The 15,582-nt window shown below is 43.2% G+C and overlaps 1 protein-coding gene across 18 annotated transcripts in view; it reads left to right on the forward strand.

Moving 5' to 3' along the window:
- RBFOX1 (RNA binding fox-1 homolog 1) overlaps positions 1 to 15,582 on the forward strand; it is a 2,042,337-nt gene that overhangs the window by 1,635,390 nt on the left and 391,365 nt on the right. The gene's annotated exons all lie outside the window — the stretch shown is intronic.

Here is a 15,582-nt window from a genome sequence, read left to right on the forward strand (position 1 = left end):
TACATTTAGATGAATACATTTTACTGTTAGCATGTTGAAGAACATCATACCATGGTTCTCAGAATTTTCCTGCACCCGTGGCATATGTGTATGAACACATTTACCAGGAAGGTTCACCCTGGTATAATCTTTTTTGTCATTCTACCAAAGAACCAGGCTTCAAAAGGCTGCAGTTCTTCTGGCATGAGGTATTCTTACGGAGACTTTCGAAGGAAAGTACAAAACCCCTATGTTAGTTGGTGGCTGGAAGGGAAGTGCAGAAAGATAGTGAGTTCTAGGATACTGCAGACATGGCTACGGAATTTGGAATTCAGAACAGGAAGGGAAGAGATTCAGCTTCCAGCTCAGAATTGCAGGTGAAGGTGACATCTGAGAAGTTCCCTTTCTTAAGTAACCAAAAAGTTAACCAAAAAGAAGGAAGGTACAGATTTCGTCTGAAAGGGTTTTTTTTTTCATTGCTTCATTCATTCATTCACTCATTCATTCATTTGAAATTTGAAATGTTAAGCCTTTCTTCTATGAACTTGAAAGTAAGTAGAAACGTGACTCATAAGCAAACTGAAAATAAGTAGAAACAAACTCCTAAGAGGTGCTTCATTCACCACTCCACACTTAAAATTGCACGAAAAGGTGGTGCACTTGGCCAGAGCACAGGTTCCAGGCTGACCAACAGCCCATAAGCCCTTCATGTTATGTTGCCTTTCCACTGCTTCTAGTTTGATGTTGTTGCCAACATTGAAAAATCAAGATTTTTTTTTTTTACATAGACATTTAGATTTCTGGTTTCTCATTAAAAGTCAGAAGATCTGGTGAAAGCAGATGTAAAAGTGTGTTGGGCTTTGGTGGCTTCCACACATGTGGTATGTGGCACGAACACTTCAGGTTCCTGCTTTTCTGCCTGATGTCACCAGCCCAACCCAGGGCTGATCTTTGCCATTCAAATCCTGTCTTGAATTTGGGTCACACAGCAACCCCCAAGAGGTGTTTAGGCTAGCTATTATTATTTTCATTTTAGATGAAATTAAGTAATTTTGTGCTAAAGTTATATAATAGGAAGTATCAGATCTAGGGTGTGAACCCAGCCCTCTGACTTCAGACCAGGTGTTCTTTCCACTGCTACAACTACCTCCCTTATTTGCAGAACCATAATCTTCGAGCTTCCCTGTGTGTGTGTGTATGTGTGTGTGTGTCTATTCACACATTCTGCACATTTTGTAAATATGCATGCACTCATTTTAAGAGAAATTCAGCATCTTAACCTCTGATAATAAGCCCTCTGGGTAAATAAGTGTTCTTCATCTTCCCTCTCTCCTTTGTTTACTCTCTTATAATTACTTCTTAAACACAGTGTTGCTGGACTCAGCAAACACATCCAGGTCAATCTGTTTGCATTGTGACAACTCTTTTGGGAAAAGTCTGTTCCCACCCTGTCTTATTTCTTTGGAAGCAGCAAGGACCCAGACCAAAGAGGGTGTGGTTCACAAGGTGCTTCACCATTTATAAGTATTTCGCTGGCAATGGACAAATCATTCAGTCAGTCCTGTTATGTGGAGCTGTCCAGAAATTCATGTTGGTGTCAGTGGCATCAAGGCTGAAAGTAGAAAATGCCAGGCTCTGGCTTCTGGTTCATTCTTTGCTTCAAACTGCTTTGCATGGTGCTCTCTGGCTTAACAAGCTAGCAAGACTCTTCATTGCCCTCAGGGCAAAGTCTAAGCTCCCAGAAAGCCTTCAGAATTGTGCCTCTGCCTACCTCTGCAACTTTGACTCTCATGACTGCGTTCCTTCTCACTACCTGCAGAACTGTAAATGTACCTTCAACCTCCGGGCCTTTTCTGGCAGCTTTTTTTTTTTTTTTTTAATTTCCAAGTGCTCTTATCTCCTTCCTCCTCCTTTTCTGCCCAGCCGATTCATAATTGCCCATCTTGCCTAGGTTCAACCTCACCCCTTTCTGACTTGCTCCTCAGGCAGCTTGAGTGCCTCTCTCCATTACCATGTAGTAAATCTGTGGCGACCCTCTCGTGACTAGTCTTGCTGCTTACGAATGGCTGTGAGCTCCTGGGGGACAGAGATCTTGTCTTATGTCTCCAACACTGAGCCCAAGTTCTGTGCGTGAGAGCTCTTGAGAAATGATTGTCAGGGGATTTAATATTTTCTATGTTCGGTACCTAATTCTGGGAGCTCTCTATATGAGAGCTCTATTGTATCAGGAGAGTGGCATATCAGAATTTGAGACAGCAAATAGAGAGTTTTCTTTAAAAGATGTCACAAGACCCAGAAGCAGTGAAAGCTACCAAACCTCCTAACATTTTTGAAAGCTTATTTCACCGTGGGTGTGATGTTACTGCACTTGACTTCCAGTAGTTGTTTTAATCCTCACACCAACCCTATGACCCCCTTGTTTGGCGGTGAGGAGACTCAAGAGAAAAGAGGGTAAATAGTTTGCCTAACATTGCACAGTTAACTGCTGGAAGAACCATGATCCCACGGAAGCTGCCCAACTGCCAGGGCTCAGAGGGTTATTCACTGTGAAAATAAGGTCTTGACTTCTGTGCCTTTAGCCACTTGACTGTTTCTTGGATGGCTCATCCGGCAGCAAGACCAACTCTTGGGCATCCTTAGGTTCATTGAGTTTATTGGATTATCTATCACATTTCTTTGATTGCTCAGGCCAATCCCATTGGCCAGGTGTCAATGACCGATTAAGCCCTCCAAAACCCCAGGACATTCTGTTCCCCTCTTCGTTATCAATATACAGTCTTTCCAGGTGCCATTTTGTCATTTATCTAACTGTCCCAGGATGTCATCGTATACCTCCCGATCATAATCCTTTATACTGAGTCTTAAAAAGAGGAGAGATATTTCTACTCAACTCCGTCTTCAGTTCAGAGGTGATAGCCATTCAAATCCAAGTTAGAAAGACATTGACAGGCCTATTTTGCAATTGTTTTTGTCCCCAAACTAAATTTCAACATTATGTCTCTGAAGCATTTTTACTCTTGCCTATAATGGTACCTGCCTATAATGTTGTATTTCACTCAGTGTTGAAGAAGAAGGGAAGGGCTGGAAGTCTGGGTGAGTGATTTTGGTCTGAAATAGGTGAAAACTTTCCAATAAGAACATGGTCCGTGGATATTATGCAATCTCTCTAGACATCTCAAGTTTCAACTCAGATACTCATGTATGGCTCTGCCTTAAATAAAAAATCATTTTTTTATGGTTTCTATAATTTTACTTCTGGTGATGGTGTGAGCTTCCACAGTTCTGGAACTTTCTAACAATAGTGCTGTTAACGTTTTATTTACAATGTTAAACATGTTAGCTATTATTGACTGAGTGTTTCCAGTGTGCCCAAAATACCAACTCAGATCCTTCCGACTGGACTTCTCTCATTTTAGACAATGAGCCTGAGGGTGGAGATACATTTTGCCCAACATTAAACAGCCAGTTAAAGGCTGAGATTTGATTTGAAACCAGACTTGTCTGGCCTTCAGCTCTGCTTTTTCTACCTTACCACACTGCTGGGGAAGCTATGTGTGCAAAGATAAACTTAAAAGGCTGTTCGTCACAGAGTTGTAATAATAGTGAACAATCGATGACAAGCTAAGTACCCACTGATAGGGGATTGGCTTCATACATTTAGTGACATCTGTACAATGCAATATCATCTGGCACTCAAATGTTCAGCTTATTAAAAAAAAAGATTTTATTTATTTGTTCACGAGAGACACACAGAGAGAGAGGCAGAGACACAGGCAGAGGGAGAAGCAGGCTCCTTGTGGGGATCCTGATGTGGGACTCGATCCCAGGACCCCAAATCATGACCTGAGCCAAAGGCTCAACCACTGAACCACCCAGGTGTCCCCAAATGTTCACTTTAAACATAAGTGAACATCTATTGCCATGACAGATGCTCAGCTTACATTTAGTGGAAGTGATGCTGCAAAAGAATTTGCCCTGCATTATCTATTGTCTTAAAACTGTATTTCCAATGTATTTCCACATGTGGTCAATACAAAAAAAAATATCGATGACATATTTTACAAGTTTTTTTCCACCACGTTTTCAAAATCCATGTGCATTTTATGCTGACAGTACATCTCAATTTGGACCAACTACATTTCAAGTGCAGAGTGGCCACATGTGGTTCACAGCTATCCTATTAGGTAGCACTGGTCTGGTGGAAATATAATAGTATCATAAGGTGTTCACTCCGGGACGGTGGGTTTATGTGTGCTGGCATTAGTTTATTGTCTTTTTGCCTTATCTGCATTTTCCAAATTTCCATAATGAATATATACAGCCTTTGTAATTTGGAATTAAAATAAACTATTAAAGACATCATTCATTTTTAATAGGGAGTGGTGAGCTTCTAAAATCCACTTTTAAAAATAAATACATGAAATGTAAATCTGTGACCTATTTTCAATGGAGGAAGAGAAGCGGGGATGGTGTGATCTTGGCTTTCCTCTCCACTCCCTTGCCTTCCTGCTCCATCACCCCTTCTCTCCGCTTGTCTGGCCTTTGAGCCGAGGAGGGGAGAGAGGTTAAACCCTGTCCCCAAAGTCAGGAAGCAGGTCTCTGGAGGAGCCACCATGCCTGCTGGAGGGTTGAGGTTTTGCCCCAGATTCATTTTCAGACACTTTGAGAGACACAAGCAGCTATCACGGGAAAAGGCTCCATCACTGTTTCTCCATCTTTTATGTCATTCACCCTGCCCCTTCACCAAGGAGCCTTTTTAGATCACTTTTTTCCTGATAAGCCTCCCCACTCCCTCCCCCCAATTAAATTTTAAGAGCGCAGATATACTGTATGAATGTTATGTACAGTGGCTCTCTGGAGAGTCACAAACCATTGCAATATCTAAGATTTTTGCTCCCCTCCCCAACCTAGAACCAATCTTTCCTCCCTCGAGGGACAGTATCACCCCCCGTCATTAAGAATGCACGACCTGGGATCCCTGGGTGGCGCAGCGGTTTGGCGCCTGCCTTTGGCCCAGGGCGCGATCCTGGAGACCCGGGATCGAATCCCACATCAGGCTCCTGGTGCATGGAGCCTGCTTCTCCTTCTGCCTATGTCTCTGCCTCTCTCTCTCTCTCTCTGTGACTATCATAAATAAATAAAAATTAAAAAAAAATTTAAAGAATGCATGACCTATGTGCATTCATAGTAAATGTCAGTGACAGGGGTCACTCTGTGACTTAAGTTTAACTTAGCATCTTGGGCCAAGATCACCCACCTCTCTAAACTGCCTACCCACAAAGCTTTGTCCTTTGGCTTCTGTATCCTCACCAGGGCAAGTGGGTCCCTCAGGAACCCTGTCCGCATGTCTCCCTCTTCTCTGGCCACCTGGGGAGCTTCCTTTATGCCTCTCTTGCGGCACTTACCACAGCCAGCCTTGTCCTATTACTCATTCTAGTCCTGCCTCCTCTCCCCTAGGATCTGACCCTCCTTGAGGACAGGGTGCTGTTCCTAATTGTGTTCCCTATGGTGTCTAGAGCTTTCTCTGGCTCTGGCTTTGCTGCCATCGTCCCTCAGTAAACAGTTGTGGAACCGAACAAAATTGCCTTCAGACAACCCTTTCCAGTCCAACTGTTTCTCTATCAGAAAATCTCATTAAGACTTAATCGGTAACATCTTCCCATCCCAGGGGTCATGCTGCAGTCCCCAACCGAGAGGAAGTGAAAGCATCCTCTTACATTCCCAGGACCCACACGTTTCCTGTATACTTCACACCGCCCGGAAGGTCACCGCCTGGGGGTGACATTACATGGCAACCACGTGCAACTCACTGCCCCTCTACCTCTCCCTTTTATTTCTTAGATTGTTGGATTGAAAATTCACTGATTGGAAAACTGTGAAACAACAGCCGCCAGGAGCTGGATTTGTATGACTGTCAGAAACCCTGTCCCCTGGTTTTCATCTGTTTAATCAGACAGTTCACTGTGTTTATTCCACTAGAAACCTCTCAACCTTCCCCCCAGGCCATGGTCCACCCTTGTCCACCCTTGTCCACCCCTACGCACGGTGACACCCCCCTTAAGAACCACTTCTCTTCCGAGGTGAGAGGTCACTGCAAACACAGCACCGCGCACCTGCCCTTCGATTACGTGGGAACCACATTTTTACTCTGCAGTCAGGAAACCTCCCTTTGCTCTGCTCAGCGTAGACGGCGTCTCCGTCTGAATTTCAGCAGAACTCTGCAGATCTGAGTGGGAGATTTGAGAGCTTCCAGGGCTATCACTGCTGATAGCAAGCGTTTAGCTAAGGAAATTAAATTTGAAGGCCTGCATTCCGGCTGGATTCTGTGACTCTGGGCTGGGAATGATTCGGTTACGAGGAGATTCCATCTCGGTATCTCCCACTTTCAGGGGAGCCGAAGAGGAGAGCAAGCTGAGTAGCACCTAATGAAGGAATTCTGCATCGGCAAAACCCTGACATTTGAAATGTTCAATGTAATCAGCAGAACTGGTAGCTTTAGGCAAAGATCACTGTGCTGAAAAATAAAATTCAGTTGGCCATATTTTGTTCATGAAAATGTCCTTTTATAATTCACAGCTTTCATAGGTACCGGCCGTGATTCCTTAAACTGTTTTCTTCTGGAGGGCTTTCCGCGTGTGTGGTTAAAAATGTGCAGCGAAACAGAAGTGTGTGTATACGGACCATAGAGACCTTAATTGCATTTCCAATCCAGTATATTTCTTATTAATTATTCTAGTCACTTTAATTTATAGAGTCTCCATATTTTGGACATTCAAATGAGCAAAAGTGGGATAAGAAGAAATGTTGCTGGCTCTAATTATTGACTGGACCTTTGAGATTCATGTCCCAGTACGCTCCACTTGGGAAGATTTGACATGCAGTTTCACTTGTGCACATCATTTGCCTTTTTCATCCTCCTCTGTATTCTCTTTCTCTGTCAAGGGGGGGGGGGGAATACTGCAAGGAGATTATGAAATATTGTAGTACATGTAAGTAAAAATATATCAGAGCTGGCACATTTGTAATTTACTCCTAAGTATGAGATTCATATTAGAGATCTATATATCATATTAGCAAAATAGTATCCATCCCGTACTCTATTATTTTACTAACATGATGGCTGAATTTCAAATGAAATGCAAAGGTCATGGTTGCTATTCTATTAGGGCCGTTTAATCTCATTTGTCTTTCCCTTACTGACCTCAGCTTTATTAGTTGCTGCAACTGCCGCTGATTTTGAACCAGGAAAGGGGTCTTCCAACAGATGTCATGGTAGTCCTCACATTTGCAAGGAGGGGACTCTGGCTTAAAATTCTTCAGTCCTCTGCAAAAGGAGAATGTCACAAGTTTGTGACTGTGCTCTAGTTCCCCCTAAGGTGAAATTTTTAGATGGAAGAAAAATGGGTCCTCTTTCCCCGGTGACATATTGCATACCTTTCCAAGTATGTGTATTCCCTCACCTCTTGCCCCTCTTCAAACTAGTGATCACCTCCACCTTTGAGAAAACTAGTAGCTAAAATGAAGCAACCCTACTTTATGAAAAGTCCCTGAGAAGCAATTTAACCTGGTTGACCATATCCATCAATCTGTCACCTGGAGAGAAGCTGTTGACACCAGGTGACCTTTCTCCTACCATCACACTATGGAGTTATCAGTGGGGCAAGAGCTTTCTCTTTGATGCTGTGCAATTAAACTGAAGGGTGGAAGCCTATCCCTGGAAGGAAACCAAGTGCAGAGAGATGCATGAACCCAACAAAAACACCTCTGTGTTGCAGATACACACATGCAAACGATCTTTAACCAGAAGGGAATGGGTTTCAGCTGTTCATAACACAAATCAAACATAAAGTGTCCTAGGGCAGTGTTCAGTTTTGTTCTCGTTCTTAAATGAGTCAGACCCTTGTGGGGTGCATACCATTGCACAAAATCCTGCAACCATTTCAATTTAATGGCTATGCAGCACTGCTCTGAACACCGGGAACATCATTTACTGAAACGGAGTGGTCAGTGTAAATCCATGATATAGGAAAAAGCAAAGGTAAAAAGCAGTTAAATTCCAATGATTTCTCTCTCTTTTTTCCTAATAAATAAGCCCATAGAGTCTGAAATTTTATCACTTATTTGAGAGGTGACCATTTCTTGATGTTTATTAATTACTCGCATAGGGGATCCGTGGGTGGCTCAGCGGTTTAGCGCCTGCCTTTGGCCCAGGGTGTGATCCTGGAGACCCAGGATCGAGTCCCATGTCAAGCTCCCTGCATGGAGCCTGCTTCTTCCTCTGCCTGTGTCTATGCCTCTTTCTCTCTGTCTCTCTCATGAATAAATAAATAAAATCTTAAAAAAAAAAATCACTCGCATAGCCACAGGGCCAACTTGTAGTAACAATGCCACATGCTTTGTCAATAGCTAGTGAACTACTGAGAAGGGAGGGGTACTTCTGAAAAAGAACCTTTCCCTAGAAAGGATAACTGTATGTGTATGTAATAAGAACCTAGTAGGGGCACCAGCTCAGTTGTTTTAGCATCTGACTTTAGCTTATGGTCGTGGGGTCCTGGGATTGAGCCCCATATCAGGCTCCCTGCCCAGTGGGGAGCCTGCTTGCCTCTCTTCCTCTACCCCTACCCCCACTCGTGTGCTCTTGCTCTCTCTCTCTCTCAAATAAATAAATAAAATCTTAATTAAAAACAGAATCTAGTATACCTAGTATATTAAATGCCTCATATATACCCAACACTTGGTTGACAATTCTGGGATAAATGAATACCTGTCAATTTACATTGGCATAACCCATTCCCTCTCTTGTTCGGGAATTTTGGTTCTCAACTAGTTGTCCCCAGTACTTTTATGCAATGCGTGAATTATCTTTCATCACGGTTTATAATCTCCACAAGAACCAACCCTGTATTTCTTGTTTTATTTCTGTAGGTACCTAACCATACGCTGTGTATGTAGGTCCTCAAACAATATGGCTTGAGAGATGATGAATATTCTTCTCCAGATATCAAACCAAGACTCTTTTGCGGTTACTCTGGAAGGACATGTTGTCCATCTCACCAAAGTTGTTGTATTTTGGAGAAATCAAACTGCATTTCTCTAGCTGCCAATTCAGACTTCTCGGCAACCCAGACATGCCTCACCCTTGATCTTAATTAACAAAGTCATGCAGTGTGTACTTTATCAAAATTCCATTAACTATTACACTAAACAACAAGAACAACAAAATAAAAGAAGGGAACAAACAAAATCAATCACCCCAAAATCACCCGTAAAGCCCCTAAATAGTTTGGCTTTGGGGATAAGATAATCTTTGAGATAGATAGATAGATGATAGATAGATAGATAGATAGATAGATAGATAGATAGATAGAGTGTGTGTGTGTGTGTGTGTGTGTGTGTGTGCATGTTGATATTCCCCCTCCCTCTGTAACTGTTTCTCTTGTCCTTGGATCTCATGGGCTGCATCTTCAGGGAATAACTCATTGCATCTCCATTATGCGTCATCCAGAGGCTTTATGTGGGTAAAACAATTGAGTCTGGCTAAAGGGCGCATTCGGTGTTATATCCCATTACTTCATTGATTTTTTTTTAAAGTTTCTCTAATGTTATAATGAGAATATTTTCCACTCAATCCTTAAGGATTCTAAAGCTTTTTATTGACCTCGGGGTATACCACACACATGGTCTACCTCCCTAGGCTGGCGAAAAGCAAGGTCCACAGAGAGACCAAATGGAAAAATTGCTTTTCTATCGACCCCACGTGCAAGAGTTATGGAACCCCTATCTAATTAAAGCCCTGGGGGAATTCTGATGCAGTGGTTGTGGTTGGCCCCATGATTAGGGTAAGTGCTAGGCTCTGGTTAAGTGTCTCACGGTTCCTTTGAGGGTCAGGAAAGTTCATGGCCAAGGATTTGAATCTTTTTGGGGAATGGAGGAAGGCTTCCCCCAACACCAGATGGGCTCATACTATTCAACCTGAAACATAGCCTAAAATGGAGACATAGAAATTGAGGGGGACGGTGGCATCATGTGACCTCCCCTGTGCTAGGAGACATTCCCAACAGAGTCAGCCTACTGGGGTTCTAGTTCTAGTTCTGGTATGTTTTGAATTCAGGCAGGTGAATCACTTAGCTTCTCTGAGTTTTAGCTTTCCACTGTGCAGAGAAGTTCTAAGTATTTAAGGAGACAGTGTATGATGTCTAAAGAGAAACTGACACGTGGTGGGCCCTCGGTAAATGTTGACTTATGGTTATACCGTCATCATCACCACCACCATCATGATGTCCAGGCCATCCTCATAGCCTAGGGTAAAGCCTAGACTCTATTTGGTGCCTAATGGTTAAAAGTTAGATGCTTGTTGACAAGTGAACGAATGGCTCGTTTGTTATCTCCCTGCCAAAGGGAAAGCTTGATCTGTGTAGGAGATAACTCATAGCATTAAGTTTGCTCCAAGCTGTTGCTCCTTCATAAAGCCATGTTAAGTTTAAGACTTCTCTGTAGAGGGGCAGTCTAGCATGATGCCTAGGAACTGATGATCCAAAGTTGCTGTCCATTCTGCTACTTACTAGATGTGTAACTGGATGCCAGTCTGAGCATCATTTTCTTTATGGATAAAAATAGGCATAATTGAACTCCAATATTTTTTTAATGGGCGTACTAATAATCATACTATTTACCTCATAAGGTAGTTGGGAGAACAAAGTGAGATCATGTGGGCCCGAATCCAGAATCCCCTTGGAGACTTTTCAGAGCATTAATGATACCAGACCCTCTCCCTAATGTTTGGGATTCATTTGGTCAGGATATAAGGCCGCTGGAGCACCAATAGCGTGGGAAGTCCTACAGATGATCCTGACGTGCAGACAAGATTGAGGACCATTGGAAGTCATTACGTAGGGGACGGTCTGTCCTTTCCTCCTCATCCTTTCCCTACTGATTGCCTTTTCATATTAATGAGGAAAACAACTGAGTTCTCTTTTAAAGGTTTCTATTTGTTTTCATGCTTTTCTGAAACCATTTGGGGGTACATATGACACAGAAGAAGTGTGTGATAAGTGTTCGGCTAATGTGAATACATATTTATTAAGATTTAGACTACAGGGATCCCTGGGTGGCACAGCAGTTTAGCGCCTGCCTTTGGCCCAGGGCGCGATCCTGGAGACCCGGGATCGAATCCCACGTCGGGCTCCCGGTGCATGGAGCCTGCTTCTCCCTCTGCCTATGTCTCTGCCTCTCTCTCTCTCTCTCTGTGTGTGACTGTCATAAATAAATAAAAATTAAGAAAAAAAAGATTTAGACTACAGAGTTACCCCTACTGCAATCAACCGCATGTATATACAGCAGTGGTGCCCCAGCAGATGGGGCAACCAGTGCACCTCATCCTAGGCCCAGCTTGTACTCCCAGTGGAGGCTAGTGCTTCGGGCTATTCTCTGCAGCCTTGATAGCTGTCTCCAGGTGCCACCTGCCATCTGTCAGGAAGGAGCACAGAGGTGGCCTGGGTAATCAGCTGATGTCCTGGCCATTGCTGAAGGAAGGATGCCATGCTTGGCATGTACTGAGGGCAGGAGCATTGTTGCAAAAGCAGTCATAGGCCCAGGAATCCAATTCTTTTTCTAGATTAGGCTGAAAATTAGAATGAAGGGATGTTCAGCAAGGGGAACTGTGCTCTTATTTGAAAGCCAGAGCCTTCCTGGAAGGACCTACAACTTGGTGTCATCAGATAAGAGACAAAGTCTCTGGGACTCAGTTTACCCTGGTAGTAGGGTAGGAGAATGATATGCAATGAGAAACGAGCCTGTGAAGCCTTCCACAGCCTTTGTAAATGAAATGATTGTTTTCTCCTCTGGACTCTCTTGAAATCCATCCTCAGCATCTGAATGGCCCTCATGTCTTTGTTAGGCACCGAGAAAATGAAAAATTGAATAGTATTGCACAAGCTTCATCACATGTGTCTTTCTTCTCTGAGTCTGAGCCACTTGAGGCAGGACCCATGAATCACTTTGGTTGGTATATCCAGTACCAGAAGCTGGCACCCTTTCTTAGTACCCAGTGAACATATAGAAGTGGAAGACACTTTGGCCCTCTTGTCAGGCATACATGGGCCATGAACTATCCAGAATTTTGATGCTTCCAGAAATGCTGCACCAAGAGATGGGAAGGCATTGATTCTTAACCCTAGCTGGGTATAAGGACCATTTGGAGTTTTTAACCACTATTGATGGTCTGGCTCCTGGAACAAACCAGTTTAAATGAACATATCTGGGGTGACAGCAGGTGTTAACAGTTCCTTGAGTGATCCAGGCAGGAGTGAAGACCATTGCTCCAAAACTACAGAGGCTGGCCAAGCTAGAAGCAGTGATGAGAAGGTAGGAGAAGGAATGATAAAACCAGAAGGAGAAAAGAGACCCTGAGGGAATTTGGGGATCCAGCTGATCCTTATCACGGTCAAAGCTAGCGCCCGCAGAGCCTGACACTGGGTTCAGCTGTTGGTGGCTGTTGTCTCCTTCCACACAGCAGCCCTAACCAAAATTGGCACCCCTTCCCACCAAAGGAAAGAAAGGTTATAAACTGAAGGGTTAGACTGCCAGATTTCAGACCCCAAGCTCTGAGCCACTAGGCTGTGTTTCTTCAAAAAGACAAGGTAAATGTGAAGGAAGATGGGGGAGTATACTGGGAGTGTACTAGGCAGGAAACAAACAAGATCAATAAACCCAAGGAGAGCTAGTGGGCATTAACGTAAAAATGAATGACACAGCAAATAAGAAGCAGAATTCATATTTCTTCAGGGGCATTGAGGCATTGTGATAAAGTCACCATAGCCATGAACAGCAAAACCCATTAGTCCTAACTTACAGGGAGATCCAAGGCTCAGAGTGGTTGAATGTCTTGCCCCAAATCACACAGTTTTTAAGTGTCTGAGCTTTCTTTTTTTTTTTTAAATAAAAGGCCAAAAAACAAATTTTTAGGTGTTACCATCCATACATTCCCTGCCACAATTATTCAGATCTGCAATTGCAATACAAACATGACCATAGAGAACACTGTAGATAGCCAGATAAGCATGGTCATATTCCAATAAAACTTGATTTATGGGCACTGAAATTTGAATTGCATAGATTTTTTATGTGACATGAACTATTATTTTCTTTTGATTTTTCTCAACTACTTAAAAATGTAAAACCCATTCTTAGTTCATCCACTGTATAAAAACAGACAGCAGGACAAATTTGGTTTATGGGCCATAATTTGCCAACCCCGGTTCAAATTCTAAAGCACACAGAGGGTAAAAAGTTGATGAGAAAGCATAGAAGAAAATTAATATATGTCCATTTAAGACCTATGTCCTCAGTTCACCTCTGCATGGGGAGATTCTTCAGTCCAAGAAGAGCTCAAACTTTCTGCCCTCCCCAAATCAACCCCAGCAAGCAATTGTTTCCAGAATGCATCTGTGCTATTCAATCTAGGACCCCTGGACTTCGAAGTGCACCATGTCCATTCTTTTAGCTTGACTAGAGCATTATAAACTCCAAAACCTTTTCTCCCATCAATAACTATTGCATGCCGAACTATTGCAGGGTTTGTTCTAGCTACTAAGGGTACACTGGTTGAGTTAGTCACCTTGGGCTCCCATAACAAAATACCAGAGACCGGGTGGCTTACACAACAGACATTTATGTTCTCACATTTCTGGAGGCTGGAAGTCCGAGCTCAGGGTGCAGGCACAGTCGAGTTCTGGTGAGGGCTCTCTTCTGCATTGCAGACTGTGGCTTCTGGATGTGTGCTCACGTGGCAGAGAGAGGGGGTGAGCAGCTCTGGTGTCTCTTCTTACAAAGTCACTAATCCCAAGATGAGGCCCCCATCGTCATGGCCTCATAAACCTAATTAATTACCTACCAAAGGCCCCATCTCCAAATACGATCACATTTGGGATTAGCAGTTCAACATAGGAATTTGGGGAAGGGATACCATTTGGTGCACAAGAAAAATGGGGTCCCTGTACCGTGGAGCTTACACTCTCTATATATCAGGAAACAAGTGAAAATAATAATCGTTTCGGATCCGTTCAGAGGTGCTACAAAGACAAAAAATAAATAAAACATGAATAGAGTATAGGGGTTAACTGGAACAGGGATTGTAACTCTGGAAACTGTTTTCAGGTCTCCCTGGACTGAGCTGTGAGGGTTGAGCCAAAGCCTGTCCTGGGGAGCAGTTTTGCGGGGGCCAGGGTGGGGGTTATTGTCCCGAGAGAGAGAGAGAGAGAGAGAGAGAGAGAGAGATGAGGTTTCAAAGGGCCAAGATGGGAAGAACTTCGAACCAAGGGGAGCAGAGAGGGGGCTAGTGTGCCTGGAAAGGCGTGAGCAAAGTACAGAGTGGTGGCCCATGGACAAGGAGTTAGGATTTTGTCCTAAATGCGACAGGAAGAGTTTGGGGAGGCAGAAACACACTGGAGTCTTTTTGCATTCTGAAAATATTTTGGGTGCTGTGTGGGGAATGGACGGTAGGGGCCGCTGTCTTTCTCTGGAGCTCTCCCTGACTGCTGGCTCTCCTCTGGGCAACAAGGGCCCAGGAGTTATTTGCAGTCTGTTGGGGGTGGGGGGGCACCCACAGGTCTTCTGCATGCTCGAGTTGCCCCTTCTCAGGAGCGTCTCACATCCCCTCCCTGAGATCCTCAGAGGTAATATGTTCTAATGAGGAGTCTGAATTGGCAATTGCCTGGTGCTTTGCAGCTAATAAAGAATAGATTATGGTCTCAATACTTTGGAGTCATCTTGTGCTATAGTAAGTTCTTTCACTTGAGCTTGTTTCACTATAATTCAATTCTGCCCATGTTTTACTTGGGAATTAATACCCTAAACTTGAGCCCAGGATTTTTTTTTTTTTTTTTTTTTTTTTTTTTTTTTTTTTTACCAAAGTGAAGTTATTCCAGAATATACAGCCTTTGTGTTCTTTAGTCCACATTTTCTTCTGTGCTTTTCAGCGCTTTCCACTATGCATACACACACTTTTTTTTTTTTTTTACACACACCTTTTAAACACATTTTTAATAATGGTCTGTTTCGGAAAGCAATGTCCGATCATTTGAAAAACATTGGGAAACACATGCAAAAGCAAAAACCACTTATCCGCTGCCTATTACCCCCCAAATATCCACTCTTAACTTTTTTTTTTTTAAATTAAGACCTTATTTTCTCAGAGCAGTTGGGTTTAGAGCAAAATTGAATGGAAAGTACAGGGATTTCTTATATACCCCTTGCCTCTGCCTATTAGCCTTCCCCAGTATCAACATCCCCACCAAAGTGGGACATTTGTTACAAACGATGAACCTACATGGACCCATCATCATCACCCAGAGGCTATAGTTTACATTAGGCTTCACCCTTGATGTGTTGTACATTCTCCAGGTTGGACACACGTGTAATAATACGAATCCACCATTATAGTGTCCTACAGAGTATTTCACAGCCATACACGTCCTCTGGGCTCAACCTAGTCATCCATCCCCCAACCCCTGGCAACCACTGATATTTTTCCTGTCTCCATAGTTTTGCCTTTTCTAGAATGTCATAGAGTTGAAATGAGATGCTTAGCATTTTAACATTTCTCTT

Source organism: Canis aureus, chromosome 8 (genome assembly GCF_053574225.1).
Source record: "Canis aureus isolate CA01 chromosome 8, VMU_Caureus_v.1.0, whole genome shotgun sequence".
Lineage (NCBI taxonomy): Eukaryota > Metazoa > Chordata > Mammalia > Carnivora > Canidae > Canis > Canis aureus.